The sequence below is a fragment of the Eutrema salsugineum genome, unplaced genomic scaffold, assembly GCF_000478725.1.
Source record: "Eutrema salsugineum unplaced genomic scaffold, Eutsalg1_0 scaffold_4, whole genome shotgun sequence".
Classification (NCBI taxonomy): Eukaryota; Viridiplantae; Streptophyta; class Magnoliopsida; order Brassicales; family Brassicaceae; genus Eutrema; species Eutrema salsugineum.
The window spans coordinates 8,433,174-8,447,959 of NW_006256686.1; positions in this window are offsets into that span (position 1 = coordinate 8,433,174).

Genomic DNA, 14,786 nt, shown 5'->3' on the forward strand with positions numbered 1-14,786 from the left:
TAAATTGCTTTAAGTATAAATACAAACCCTATTATCATCTTTGGAGTTTTGGTAGATATTTCATGTTATTTGGATCAAAGAGTGCATTTGAATCAAAATTATGTTTTTGGATAAGTTTGGACGTCAGAAAGTTTTGCAATCAAAGAAGACTCTTTCACCGTCTGGTCATCTCAAAGATTTGGACACCAAAAAGTGCAGACGACCAGCTTTCAAATGTAAATTGGTTTGGCAACATTCCAACGGTTAAATCTCTGATATTTCAGATGCACTGAAGAAATATGATGTTGCATTAAAGCACAAGCAAGTCAAGCAAAGAAGCAGGCTGGGCCACCGCACCCACAGCCTGAGAGAACGCACTTGTGGCTAATACAACTCGACTCATTCTATTCTGTTGTGATCTTGAGAGTTACATGACTTCTTCTCTCTAAACCCGAAACGTCTCAGATGAAATAAAGACTAAAAATACATGTTTTTAGATCTTTCTTATGTATCTCTTTCATGCTTTCGACAGAGAACAACTTCTAGTCGCTTTATCCGATTTGTAGAGGAGTTCTTCTCGCCACTTTGTTCTTCAATAAGAGAAGTTGTCTTATTCTTTTAGTTTACTGTTTTATTTTAAAACCAATGATGATGTTAACTCAATATGTATGAGTTATTCCCTTATTGGGTATAAGTTCATTAAAGGGCCCTCATGGAATGATTAACATCTACATTTTTATATTAGGATATCGAGTTTATCAATGGTTCTTTTGTTTATTTTTTATTAATAATGCATGTTTGCTTGATTGATCATCTTGAACGCACAACAGTCATGTTTAATTACTGGTGTGCCCACAACAGTCATGTTTGAACCCACAAAAGTCATGGGCTAAGCATATATCCTTAAGTTCGAGTTACAGAACATTAAAAAATTCTAACTAGAATTTTGATGTTATCGATCATAATTCAAGAGAATTCCCTAATGTTCAGCGTTTTTTACTCTATTGTTTTACACCACTCTGCTTATTAGTTTAATCATTTGCTTGCTTTTCTTTTGCTTAGTTTCTTTTCAGTTATTAGCTACGAAATAGTAACACGAATGCCCCGTTTATTCGATTAGGTCTAGAATCGTTTTAGAAACCGATAAAAATCATAAAAATTCAAATCTATGTGGATTTGATTCCTAAATACGATTGCATTTGTATACTTGCAGCTTTGTTTTAGGATAACAATTGTTAGGACATTACTAACTACTTGATTAATGGAAATTGAACTAGTTGACCTAGTAGCCAATTAAAAAGATAAAAACTGCTCATCCAAATAATTTTACGGGCCAATACAAATTTTCTTCTACCGTATTCATGTATATACCTTAAACATCAAAGTGTGGGTACCTGCTTGAGCTTGAACAAGATGTACAATACAAGAAGCTGATATCAGTGCCACCAACAAAAACCTATGGGAACTCTCCAGTTTCTTTTAAATTCGTATGCTCACATCTTCTCCATAGGAAGCTTTCGACTCCTATAGCGATAATGTTCTTCTGAAGCTAGGTACAGATGATATGATACAGCACTCTCATGGCTTTTATCGATCCTAGGCTCAGAGAATAGGTCATGAATCTACTCTCATGATTTATGAACAACTTAGAAGAGTTGAGATCCAGAATATGGCTAAGAACAATAGAAAGCCTTATCGATATATATGCTTGTCGATATCTTCAAACAACTTGACTCTCTGGGACTAATCTACATGATGCAATGAATGATAAAAGACATAGAAGAATGCAAAAGAATGAAACAGAAAAGTTAATAAGATAAAAAGGAGAAAGAACAATGGATCTGGGGAAGAACCCCCATTTCCATCGCCTAACCCTAGAAAAACAGAGTTTGGTGGCTCAAAATCTCATTACAGGAGCACACACCCGTTCAGAGCTGCTAAACAATGTATTTATAGGTCCTAAGGTCTTCCAGGTCTCATTTAGGGCTTCTCAGAAGAGAAATGGCAAAGTGGGCTTTGATGTTGGGCCTTGTGGCTCGTCCTAAGGTCCACCGGGGGTGAGAGTCTTCTAAGGCAGGTAAAACATGTGTTTCTCGCCGGTGAGAGTCTTCCGGGACTGGTGAACTAGGTCAACTTGTTCTCCATGTATCTTTTGATTGCACCGTTGGACATTTGTGATGTAAAATGTTATGGAAATATGGTTGTCTCCTATTGATTGTCTCCAAATTTGAGCTGGATCGGACGGTGATATAGTCTTCATTTGAGGCTGAACTTCTGACGGTCTGACTTTGAGCTAAAAATGTGGATTTCTTCCATTTTGCCATCATTTTCCCTAAGTTCCTGAAAAGAGCTTTGAAACTACAAATACATGAACAACATAATAAATGTTCCTAAAACTAATTAAAACTTTCGAAAAAGCATTTGAAATCAATGGTGAAAAGTGGTCAAAATCAGGTGTTATCAACTCCTCCAGACTTAAGACTTTATTTGTCCTCAAACAAAACAATATCAAATCTGGAAAAATATCATTCAACAGAAATGAGAGGGAACTCAAAAATTTCAGCAACCATACTTCTAGACCTTAATTATGGACAATGCATCAATCAGATCAAGTCTAGAAAATTCTCACCAAAATACAAACATAACTAGTTCGTTAATCCATCATGCCAAAATCCACACACTTAGAACTAACTTCCAGTCAACTAGCTCTTAACATTCATTAAAAGTTTCACTGGTTCTCATCAAAAGGATATTAAATAAGGCATTCAAGGTTAGGTATCAAAAAGGCTTTTTAATGGTAAGGCTGATGTGCTTAGGGTTACATTTTTCTGGAGAGACATGACATTATGCAAAACAGCAAGAGAGGATGGAACTGTAAATGCCCCCACAGTTTCAGTCACATTCTTCTTGCTTCAAGATTTATGATCTTCTTTCTTCAGGTTCTCCTTATAATTCCCCCAGACTTGAATTTTTGTCCAGGTTGTAATCCACAACTCCTTAAGTGAATACCTATTACCTTGGCTCAAGTAATTTCGGTTTCTAAGACTCTTTAGGCTCTTGGTTTCCTTTCCTTTCCTTCTTTTTCTCCTTTTTTCGTTTTTTTTTTTTTTTTTTTTAAGAAAGGGGAGACTGCCTTTTGACTTGGAGTCTTAGGGAGCACGAAATGCCTCCAAGCTTCACTCTCTATGAACGCTAATGGCAACTCGCCTAAGACCAGCATCTCATATGAAGCCTCCCTAAAGACAAGTTCAGAGACTTTACCTAAACCCAGCTTCCCATCTTCACCAGTAGGAGATGACACTGTCTGGTTCATGTCTTTTTTTGCAGCCTTCCATGCTCAGTATGACTTGCAACCAAAATCTATGTGCTTCTTCAGACTAGAAGTCCCTGACTTGGTTGGACAGGACATTTCACGACCGCAGTAGTTACAATTACATTTATCGTAATTGTTCTTCTGTATGGTGTAGTGCTCCCACATCTTCGACCTTGTCTTCTTTTTGCCCTTAGACCCAGAACATTCAGAAGTAGACTCTTTCCTCTTGCCTGTCTTCTGAGTACAAGGAGTTTCAACATCTTCATCTGTGTCTCCAAGCTCATCGTCAACATCATGCATTGGAACATCAGTGCTCGGTGGGTTTTCAGAAGACGCCATCTGCTAAAAGAGTAGAACATCATATCAATAAACGTTTCAATTGAAACTTCAAAGTTTCAAAGTTAAACCGATCAAACACTAAAGCTTCAGCTAAGTAACTAAATCACTAATGTATCACACAACCCAATCTTTGTCAAATACAGTTAAACATATGTCAAATCATCTCACAGAAGTACCTCGGGTAAAATGCAAACACACTTATCTGAAACACCATAAATAAATCAAGCAGGTAAGCATAGAGGAAATCTAGATTGGTTTCAAAGTTCAACCGATCAGGTGCTTAATTTCATCTTAAGTTCTTAACCAATTATATGAATTTTTTTCTAATTTAGGATTTTAAGGTCAAAACTTCAAATCAAAGTATCAAATACATAAAAATTTAGCAAATCATCAAACAAAAGAAACAAACTTCCGGAAAAAATCTTTAGAGATCAATCGCAGAAGAAGTGAAGAACAAACAGATGACACTAGACAGAGACGAATTGACTTACCTCAGAGTTATTTCTCGACGAGGCAGTTGAAGGAGATGGAGATTGCGAAGATGAGGCAGCTAGGGATTCCAGTTTTATAGTTGGGGTTAGGGTTAGCTTTTATAAATTGATCGATCAAGATTCTCAAAATCTCAAATGGGAAGTAGTTTTTGTTGTGAGATCGTCGGTGAGGTGGGAAGATTCGCAGCAATATTCTCGAATCGATTAAGAATGGAAAACAAAAGGGAATTTGGAGAAAATAGAAATGGGATTTGGAATTTTGGGGAAAAATAGAAACAAAAGGGGAAAGTCAGGTACTCTATCAAGTATGTCTCTAAACCCGGATCCGAACCGGTACCCACGGGTCGACAAGTTAAGACCCATCGGGTAATTAGACAAAAACCGAATTTGTTCCGAATCGGGTATATCGGGTCAGTTCCGGGGTGGTTTTCGGGTCCGGTTAATATGCTTAGGCTTATCTAAAACACTACTTTTTATACAACATTCACAGTCTTTTACTGTAACTTCATTTTTAGATTTATAATTAAAAAATTTGAGTTCTTTCTTTAATGTTACTTTGTTCTTCCTAGCCATAACTATTTCCCCATTTTATGAGAATTGTTTCTTCTTCTTATTGGTTATTATCTTTCATGCAACCACTTGTATGAAACGATAATATTATCGCGTAGGTAAATAATATTTTTGTAGTTCTGATACCAAGCTTCATCTCTCAAATAATCATTATCTATATAAATTAAGTTTATATATTATTTTATTTATTCATTCGGTAGCCTTAATTTTTCCTTGTTTCGGCGGAATTGACTCTTCTTGCTGATTCTTATCTTTTTCGTAAATGCGGACATGAAACCATTATAACGACCGTATGTAACTAGTTAATCTTTTTTGCTAGCTTTGGTACTATGTTTGGTTTCATCTCTGAATTTGTCATTATATGTATACATTAAGTTTAAAGATAATTTTAATTTTTTGTCCTCCAGAACTTTCTCCCTGTTTTGAAAATTGTCTCTTCTTGTAGGTATTTATCTTTTATGCAAGTCGACACGAAATTTTGATATCCAAGTGTAGGTAATTAAACAATCTTTTTGGTAGTTTTGATATCATGTTAAACTTAATCTCTAAATAGTCGTTATTTGTATACATTATGTTAATAGATTATTTTAATTCATCATTCTTCCTAGCCCGAAATCTCTCTTTTTTTATCAGAATTGTCTCTCATTCTTTTTGGTTTTTATCTTTCACGAAAGTGCGGACACGAAAATATTATATCGAAGCATAGGTAAACAATCTCTTTGTTAGCTTTAATTCCATGTTAAGATTCAAATCTAAATTAGTCATATTTTTATACATTACTTTTATAGATAAGTTTATTTTTGTCTTAGTAATCCAAACTCTCATCCCACAGAAAGATGATTAAACCAAAAATAAGAAAATTGCATGTTTTAAAAGAAAACAGACCGCTAGACTTTAGAACAAAACGGGCTTTAATGACCTTATTACAACAAAATTTGTACATCACTTTTAAATACACATAAGATTAGTGAACAACTTATTAAAATCAACAAAAAACGTCAAATAGGAAAAAAAAATTAACATACGACATTTCAGCACAACAATACACATAAAATTGCTCTAAGAACAACACATGAGATTTTTGACTTTACAAATAATAATATAGATTTTCTCATTTGAGTTATTGAGATCATCCGTAATATTAAACGGTGCACTAGCATTCCCAGGTATTGTCGCGGTCTTGATTTCACCTTTGTAGGATATGTTACACCAGTTTCGATTCTAAACCCTTTTTCAAAAAAATATTTTGTCCAAAAAAAAAACCAACGATAACAACAACAGAAAGTTAGGTCTAGATATCCCTCCGTGTATATTTGAATATTTATTTATGATCAGAAAAGCCAATTTACCGTTTCTTTGGTCTAACAATTTTTTTTATAATCCTATTAACGTATGCAGTCCCTATTGGTTCATCATGCTCAAAAGCATCCAAAAAAAATATCAAGTAGCAATTGTTGCATCAGTTTCTTCGGAAGATATAGACTATGAACTGTTGATCCCAGTGATCACTAAATGTATTTATGAGATGGTGATGATGATTAAGATGTAAAAAGGGGCGAGATTTCTGTGATTTAAGAGTAATTTGGACTTAACAAAAACTTAGGTCGAGAAAGCAGTCAGGTCGTGGACCGTTGACTGTGTTTATAGAACTGAAGTATAAAATGCGAACTGAACCCAAGAGAGAGTCAGCTCGGAACAAATGGTGCTTAGTGTAAAATTACTCAAGCTTTAGAGAGAGAGAGAATACAAGCAGCCAGAGAGTATTAAATTTGGGGATCCCCTTCATTTATTATGCTTGGGGAGTATTTATCGCGGAAGTTGGGAGGTGGATTCCTTCCCAACCGGGGTGATATGGCAGCTTCAGCACATTCCGCGGGTCTGGTATCTCGAGCCGTGCGTTCGAAACACTCTGCGGCAAATCATGACGAGCTCGTCGCCGAGCTATCTGCGCAGCTAGGCTACTGTAGATGAACTGCTCTTACACGTGTCAGTATCCACATCAATATTTTTTAAGACTTGTAAATAACATAATTACCTTACCTAGATAATAATATTTATTCTTATGATCATGCTGAACTTTTAGATCATGATATAACAAATTAGGCCTAAATCCATAAAACCCAAGAAAAAAACCCTAATTCTCATTAAAAGCAAACTTGTCGGTTTTCCTCAAACTTAATGAGCTAGCCGGTTGCTCTATATGAGGAGGAGGCATGTTTTCTAAGAGCCACAAAGAGAATTCTCAGTGACGCTCTATACAAAAATTGTATCAGACCAGCCAGCCATGAAAAGAGAAGAATTGTAGAAACAGTCCTCAGCGAGCATCTTATTAGGCAGATTGCAATCAGATAAGGAAGAATTAAGTGGGGATTAGCACATCTCTGGGAAGAGCTAATTGCAAAGAAGCCATAGTAGTTGAACGATCATCATTGGGGACATTTTGAATCATTTTCTCATCAATCCAGAAGGACAAAGATAAGGATATACAGCGTTCTAAAGTTCTAACAGTCAGCTTTCTAGGACAACTCCCATATCTCGATTGCAAGGTAAAACCCAAAAGTCACAGACTTGACTTCTCGGCCAAGAAACAATCCAAACTTGATAAATCTGGAAACCCTAATATATATATAAGAGAGAGAGAGAGAGAGAAAGAGAGAGAGAAAGAGAGAGAGAGAGAGAGAGAGAGAGAGAGAGAGAGAGAGAGAAATCTCACAAGAAAGGGTTTTTGGTTGTGTAGTATTGTTACAACCAAGACTGTCCCACAAAAAATATGCTGAGGGATGCATGGATCTCCTTGCCATGAGATTGTACTCAAACCATAAGTCTCTTTGATGTTCTCATAGCAATCACTGTCATAACGTTTTCAATGTGTTGGATTTAGCATATATGATGTTTTGTGTATTTCATAAGTCCTTTTTTATATGAAGGGTTTTTGGTAAAATGAACTTCTTGATGGATCAGATAGAAATATCTCGTATGTAGAATCACCTCAAGTAAGTTTGTTTTAGTTATTTAACCCCTCTGTTTTCAAAACCCACTTTGTAAACAGAGGGGTTATCATTAAAAAAACTTACATGAGGGGTTTTACATTATAAACATAGTTGATGATTTTTTTCCTGATCATTCTTTAGTTAAGGGGGTTTTTCACTGAAAACTGTACTATAAATTACTTTAATTATCAATGCAAAACATAACATCATCTTTATTTCTTTCAGAATATTGAAATTCAATCATTGTAAATACTTCAATGGCTTTAAGCAAAGGCGGGTGAGATGAATTCTTAATTCTTTTAATCTATAATAACTTCTTAACTTCGCAAACTAATGATATTGCGCTAAAAATAGTGTCGGCCTCTAGATAATTAGGGTTTAGATAGACATAAAAAATTTCTCCATTCCACGAAATATTAAACTCTGTAGTCTGGTTGGCTTGTAAAGCTTAGACCTCAGTGAAGTGAAAGTACATATAAAGTTTATTATTAAGGAACTCAAGATTCTTGGTAAACCGCAATGGTGCACTAGCATTCACAGGTATTGTGGTGGTAGTGAGCGCACTGTAGCAGAATATAAATATTGGAGTTGTTCACTTTCAGCGTGGTGGAGATTTGCTTCCATTCTGACTGAAAGTATGGAATCCATTTTTGAACATAGAAATCAATTGATTACCTGCACTGTACACAATTTTGTAGTATTAAACGTGGACAACCAAATAAAGAAAAGAACCTTTATTAAAAATAGGTTACTTTCCAAACTTAATTTTATTGAAATATGAATATCAATTTAAAACAACCTGTCTTTGTCTCAACTGAAAAAAAATACTAAGGGTGAAGCTTATAAATCACTGGATCGTGTGGTGTTTGTGACAAGACTATACAACATGCTTTGGTCCAAGACCTGAGGAATATACAGGCCATAGCCTACAACCTCCTAATCATTCTAAAAAAAAAAACTTACTGTAAAACACTTGTTGATTCGCGAAGATATGAGCTTAGTATCGACTTGAAACACCCTGATTAATGTTGTAAATATCATTTCTAGAGACCTTCGTACCAAGGAAGATATGGTTGGCATTGATATGCCTAGCTTTATTAGACACATATCCAAAGAGTTTGACTGTGGGATGTAAATGAAATCTTACCATTTGTCTCGATCTACATTGTTCTCCAGATCCATTGTACCCAGAGGTTTGGGCCTATGTACAAATCATATCTTGGAGAAGTATTATGAAAATTTTGATTTCCATAATTACTTGTACTCTGATCAGAAAATGTGTTCCCTGATGCACGCTAAGATTGTAAAAGTTTAGCATTCCATCTAGAAAGCATCTCAATGTTGTCTGTGATTTTGGGTACTTTGACTCTAGATTTTCTTCGATTGTACCAATCTTTCTTGTTTGGATAAAGCTTGAATCTGATGAGAACTGTAATTTCAGTTTCTAAATCTACATAAGGAGACTGTTCATTGGAGAATAACCCGAAATCAAAACTGATAATCCAGGTTAAAAAAATATAAACGATGTTAATTGACAACACCCAATTTTTACCATTTTATAGATTGTTTTGATATCTTATACAATTTTTTTAACTTTTTTTCAAAGTTTTTCAAATAGCTTTTAAATTTTATAGTTTAAAGCGTATTTCAGGTAATTTGGATTAAAGAGTGCATTTCAAAAGTATGTTTTTGGATAAGCTTGGACGTCAGAAAGTTTTGCAATCAAAGAAGAATCTTTTACCGTTTGGTCATCTCCAAATTTGGACACAAAAAGAGTAGACAACCAGCTTTAAAAATGCAATTTGGTTTGGCGACATCCCAACAGTTAGATATCTAGATATTTCTGATGCACTAAAGACAGATGATATTGCCTTGAAGGAAAAACGAGTCATGTAGAGAAGCAGTCTGGGCCATGGCTCAAGCCAGCGCACCCGCAGCCAGAGAAGACCTACCCGTGGCCAATACAACTTGGCTTAACCTAGCCTGTTTTGATCTCGAGAGTTACATTGACTTCTTTTCTCTAAACCCTAAGTGTCTCCAAGGAAATAAAGACTAAAAATACAGGTTTTTAGGTCTTTCTTATGAATCTCTTTCAGGTTTTATGTTCTTTGCTTTATTTGATTTGTAGAGGAGTCCTTCTCGCCACTTTGTTCTTCCATAAAAGAAGCTTTTCTTCATCCTTTTTCTTTTACTTTACTGTTATCTTTTAAAACCAATGATGTTGACTCAGTATGTCTAAGTAATTCTGTTATTGGGTATAGGATCATCAAAAGGGTCTTCATGGATTGATTACTATCTATGTAGTTTATCAATGGTTCTTTTGTTTATTCTTCTTATTAATGCATGTTTACTTGATTGATCTTCTTGCATATATTTTAAATTAATTTTTCCATATATCATGATTTCAAGTAAAATACAAAATTTCTAAATAAATAGAGGTATACATTATATATGTTAACATTTTATTTTTTAATGACATATCAGTAGATGGTTTGGCAATCAACTTTTGGTATACTTTTTACTAGTGTATAGAAGAAAAAAAATAGTAAATGAATTCAAAAAAAAAATTGATTATTAGAAAATGATTTACTATAACGGAATGGCTATAGTTCAAAGTAATAATTCCGGCAATGTAATAAGAAATCTAACGAGAAATGGCACATTTTCTTCACTATATAAACAATTCTCATCCTCGCAAATTATATAGAACAACCACTCAATAAAAAAAAGTACATAACAAAAGTTAAAATACCAAACAAAAAAGATGGTTAATCATGAAAGCGGTACACATAAGACGATCACCAAAGGAAAAGAAATTTTGGAGAATACGTGTGAGGAGAACCTTAAGGAGAAGGATCAATCTTCTTCTTCTTTACCTCCTCCTGTTGCTGTGGAAGCAGATGTTACACCAATCAGGTCTTATGATCCTATGCAAAATCAACGTCTTTATGATTTTTATCTTGTTGATCTTTCAAAAAAAAATCGATGCTTTTATTTAAAGCACTCCTCAAATTTTGAATGATAAAGAACCTGTTCAGTACAATTATCAGGCTCTTTATGATTATTATGATTCTATCCCACAAAAACTTCATGATTTTAATATGAAGAATAACTTGAATTCAAATCTGAATATGATTTTGGATGCTGATGATCTTGGTATGAATTCGGACACAAATGTGAGTCCAAATGAAAAACAATCCTTCATGGATATGTCAAAGGAGCAGATGGGTGATATTGGAGAACATGTGGACATTCCTTCCATGGATGGCAGCCACCACTAACCATCAACCGCAAGCCTTGTGTCCCCAGTCACTGTCGGTGATGATTGTGCTCCTAACATCACCAATAATCTTTAGTGGAAGGGAATTGTTTTCGTGCGAAGTGTTTGATAATGTCTTGTGTTTTTTTTTTCAAGTTTAATGTTGTAATATTTCTTAATGGGTTTCTCCTTTTAAGTCAGTTGGGTTATTTTGAATTTTTCATAATGGAATAAAGTCTTTGCGCAAAAAAAATTAGTTTTATTTGACAGAGTTTAGATCATTTATAAACAGTAGTTTGTTACAATTTTTATAATAATCAATTCAAAAAAGACATTAATAACACTAGAGACTAGAAAGTTGTTCCTCAACCTTAAATCTTTCTACCAACAGTCACATATTCTCCTTAACGATCATTGCCTCTGATGTTTGTGCTCTTTGTGCTCTGAGTGAGTCCAAAGATATTTTCCAAATAAAGTTTGATAATTTCTGTTTTCTTCTTTATTTCAAAATGTGTTCTTTTATACATACATATATATATATATATATGTATTTTTAATTGTTAATTAACTTTATTAATCGTAAAGATTTTAATTTAAATCATTTTCATTATTTTGATTATTAAGTTATTTCTACTGATATTTTTTTTTATTTGAATATGAAAAATAAATGTATAGTTTTAACACTCTTGGAATTAAAGGTAACAAATACTAAAAATTAAATCAAGACTACTGAAAGCCGAATTGCGCAAATCACACATAAAAAATTCTTATGCATGAAAATTTATTGGTACGTTTCGATATTATATTGTTGACAAAGTTCAACATAAAATCTAGAATGAGAATCAAAATCAGCGACAATTGTTCTTAGTTATATTGAAGAGCATGTGAGCGTCCCTTTCTTGTTTGATCGATTGCTTGTGTGTTTTTTTTCATGAAAATTACCACGTCTTACATGATGCTTGTTAAAAGTTTCGCCATAATTTATTAGGTAGGCTGTTGTGTTATTAACTTATTTTGGCTAGCATGATCACTAAGTAAACAGACCGTGCGAGAAATTTGGATATATGCAAAATTACATCATCAATACTACATAGTATCCATAGCAATATTTTTTCAAGACTTGTAAAGTATTTTACCTAGATAATGAATTTTAATTTTAATGACCACGTTGAAGTTTAAACATGATGTGATATACCAAATTCGGCCTAAATCCATAAAATCCAAAAAAAAAACTCTAAATCTCATTAAAGGCAAAAATGTCTGTTTTCCTCAAACTCTAGCCCTGATGAGCTCGCCCCTTGCTCTATATAAGGTGGAGGCATGTTTTCTAAGAGCCACAGAGAGAATTCTCAGTGAAGCTCCCTACAAAAATTGTCTTAGACCAGCCAGCCATCAAAAGAGAAAAACTGTAGAAATAGTTTTGAGCGAGCATCTTGTTGGGCAGATTGCAATCAGATCAGGAAGAGTTAAGTGGCAAACAGCACATCTCTGGAAAGTACTCATGGCAAAGTAGCCATAGCAGTTGACCGATCATCATTAGGGATATTAGCAAGCCCTTTTCTCGTCAAACCAAAAGGACATAGATCATGATCTATATATCTTTCTGAACATCTAACAGTCCATATCGACATCCAGATCTTGATCGCAAGGTAACACACAAAAGTTACGGACTTGACTTCTGGGCCAAGAAACAATCCAAACCTGAGAAATCTTGAAACCCTAGTATAGACAAATATATAATATATATATATATATGTATATATATAGAGAGAGAAAGAAAGAGAAAGATCTCACAAGAAAGTGATTTTTGGTTGTGTAGACTCATTTGTATCATTATAACCTAGACAATCCCACAAAAACTGCCAAGGGACGCCGTGATCTCCTTGCCAAGAGATTCTTTTCAAACCATAAGTCTCTTTAACGTTCTCATAGCAATGACTATCATGACGTTTTCTATGTGTTGGATTTAGCATATATGAGTTTTATGTATTTCATAGGTCCTTTTTTCTATGAAGGGTTTTTAGAAAAAACAAAACTTCTTAACGGATCGTATAGAAACATCTCGAATGTAGAATCCCCTCAAGTAGTTTTTTAGTTATTCAACCCCTCCGCTTACAAAATCCACATTGTAGACAAATGGGTTATCAGTAAAAAAATTACATGAGGGGTTTTACATTACAAACATAGTTGATGAGTTGTTTTATCTATCTTTAGTTAAGGGAGGTTATTTCACTAAAAACCGTTATCTAAATTACTTTAAGTATAAATACAAACCGTATTATCATCTTTGAAGTTTTGGTAGATATTTCATGTTATTTGGATCAAAGAGTGCATACGAATCAAAAGTATGTTTTTGGATAAGTTTGGACGTCAGAAAGTTTTGCAATCAAAGAAGACTCTTTCACCGTCTAGCCATCTCAAAGAATTGGACACCAACAAGTGCAGACGACCAGCTTTCAAATGCAAATTGGCTTGGCAACATTCCAACGGTTAAATCTCTGATATTTCAGATGCACTGAAGAAATATGATGTTGCATTAAAGCAAAAACATGTCAAGCAGAGAAGCAGGCTGGCCACCGCACCCACAGCCTGAGAGGACGCACCTGTGGCTAATACAACTCGACTCAACCTATTCTGTTGTGATCTTGAGAGTTACAGCAACTTTTTTTCTCTAAACCCTAAACGTCTCCAATGAAATAAAGACTATAAATACATGTTTTAGATTTTTCTTATGTATCTCTTTCATGCTTTCGACAGAGAACAACTTCTAGCCGCTTTATCCGATTTGTAGAGGAGTTCTTCTCGCCACTTGGTTCTTCAATAAGAGAAGTTGTCTTATTTTTTTACTTTACTGTTTTCTTTTAAAACCAATTATAATGTTAACTCAATATGTATGAGTTATTCCCTTATTGAATATAAGGTCATTAAAAGGGCCCTCATGGATTGATTAACATCTACATTTTTAGATTAGGATATCGAGTTTATCAATGGTTCTTTTGTTTATTTTTATTAATAATGCATGTTTGTTTGATTGATCAGCTTGAACCCACAACAGTTCTTATGTTCAAGATGATTGAACCCACAACAGTTCTTATGTTCAAGATGATTGAACCCACAACAGTCATGTTTAATTACCAGATCTAGAATGTCGAACGAGAAAAGTCGCTATAGGAGACAAAAGATTCCTATAAAGTATTGTGAGTATAGATGAATCCCAATTTCGTATTATGTTGTCTCCAATGAAGCCAGAGATGAAAGTTATTGGTCGAGTATACAGGCAGTAGTTTATTAAGATTAAGTTCATAGGCTAATCATATATCCTTAAGTTCGAGTTACATAACCATAACAAATTCTAACTAGATATTTGATGTTATCGATCATGATTCTAGAGATTTCACTAATGTTCAGCGTTTTTTACTCTATTGTTTTACACCACTCTGCATATTAGTTTATTTATTTTCTTGCTTTTCTCTTTCTTAGTTTCTTTTCAATCCTTAACTACCAAATAGTAACACGAATGCCCCATTTATTCGATTAGGTTTAAATCGATTTAGAAACCGATACAAATTATAAGAATTCAAATCTATGTGGATTTGATTCCTAAATACTATTGCATTTGTATACTTGCAGCTTTGTTTTAGGATAAAATTTTTTAGGACATTACTAACTACTTGATTAATGGAAATTGAACTAGTTGACCTAGTAGCCAATTAATAAGATAGAAACTGCTCATCCATATATTTTGACGGGCCAATACCAATTTTCTTCTACCCTATTCATATATATACCTTGAACATCAAAGTGTGGGTACCTGCTTGAGCTTGAACAAGATGTACAATACAGGA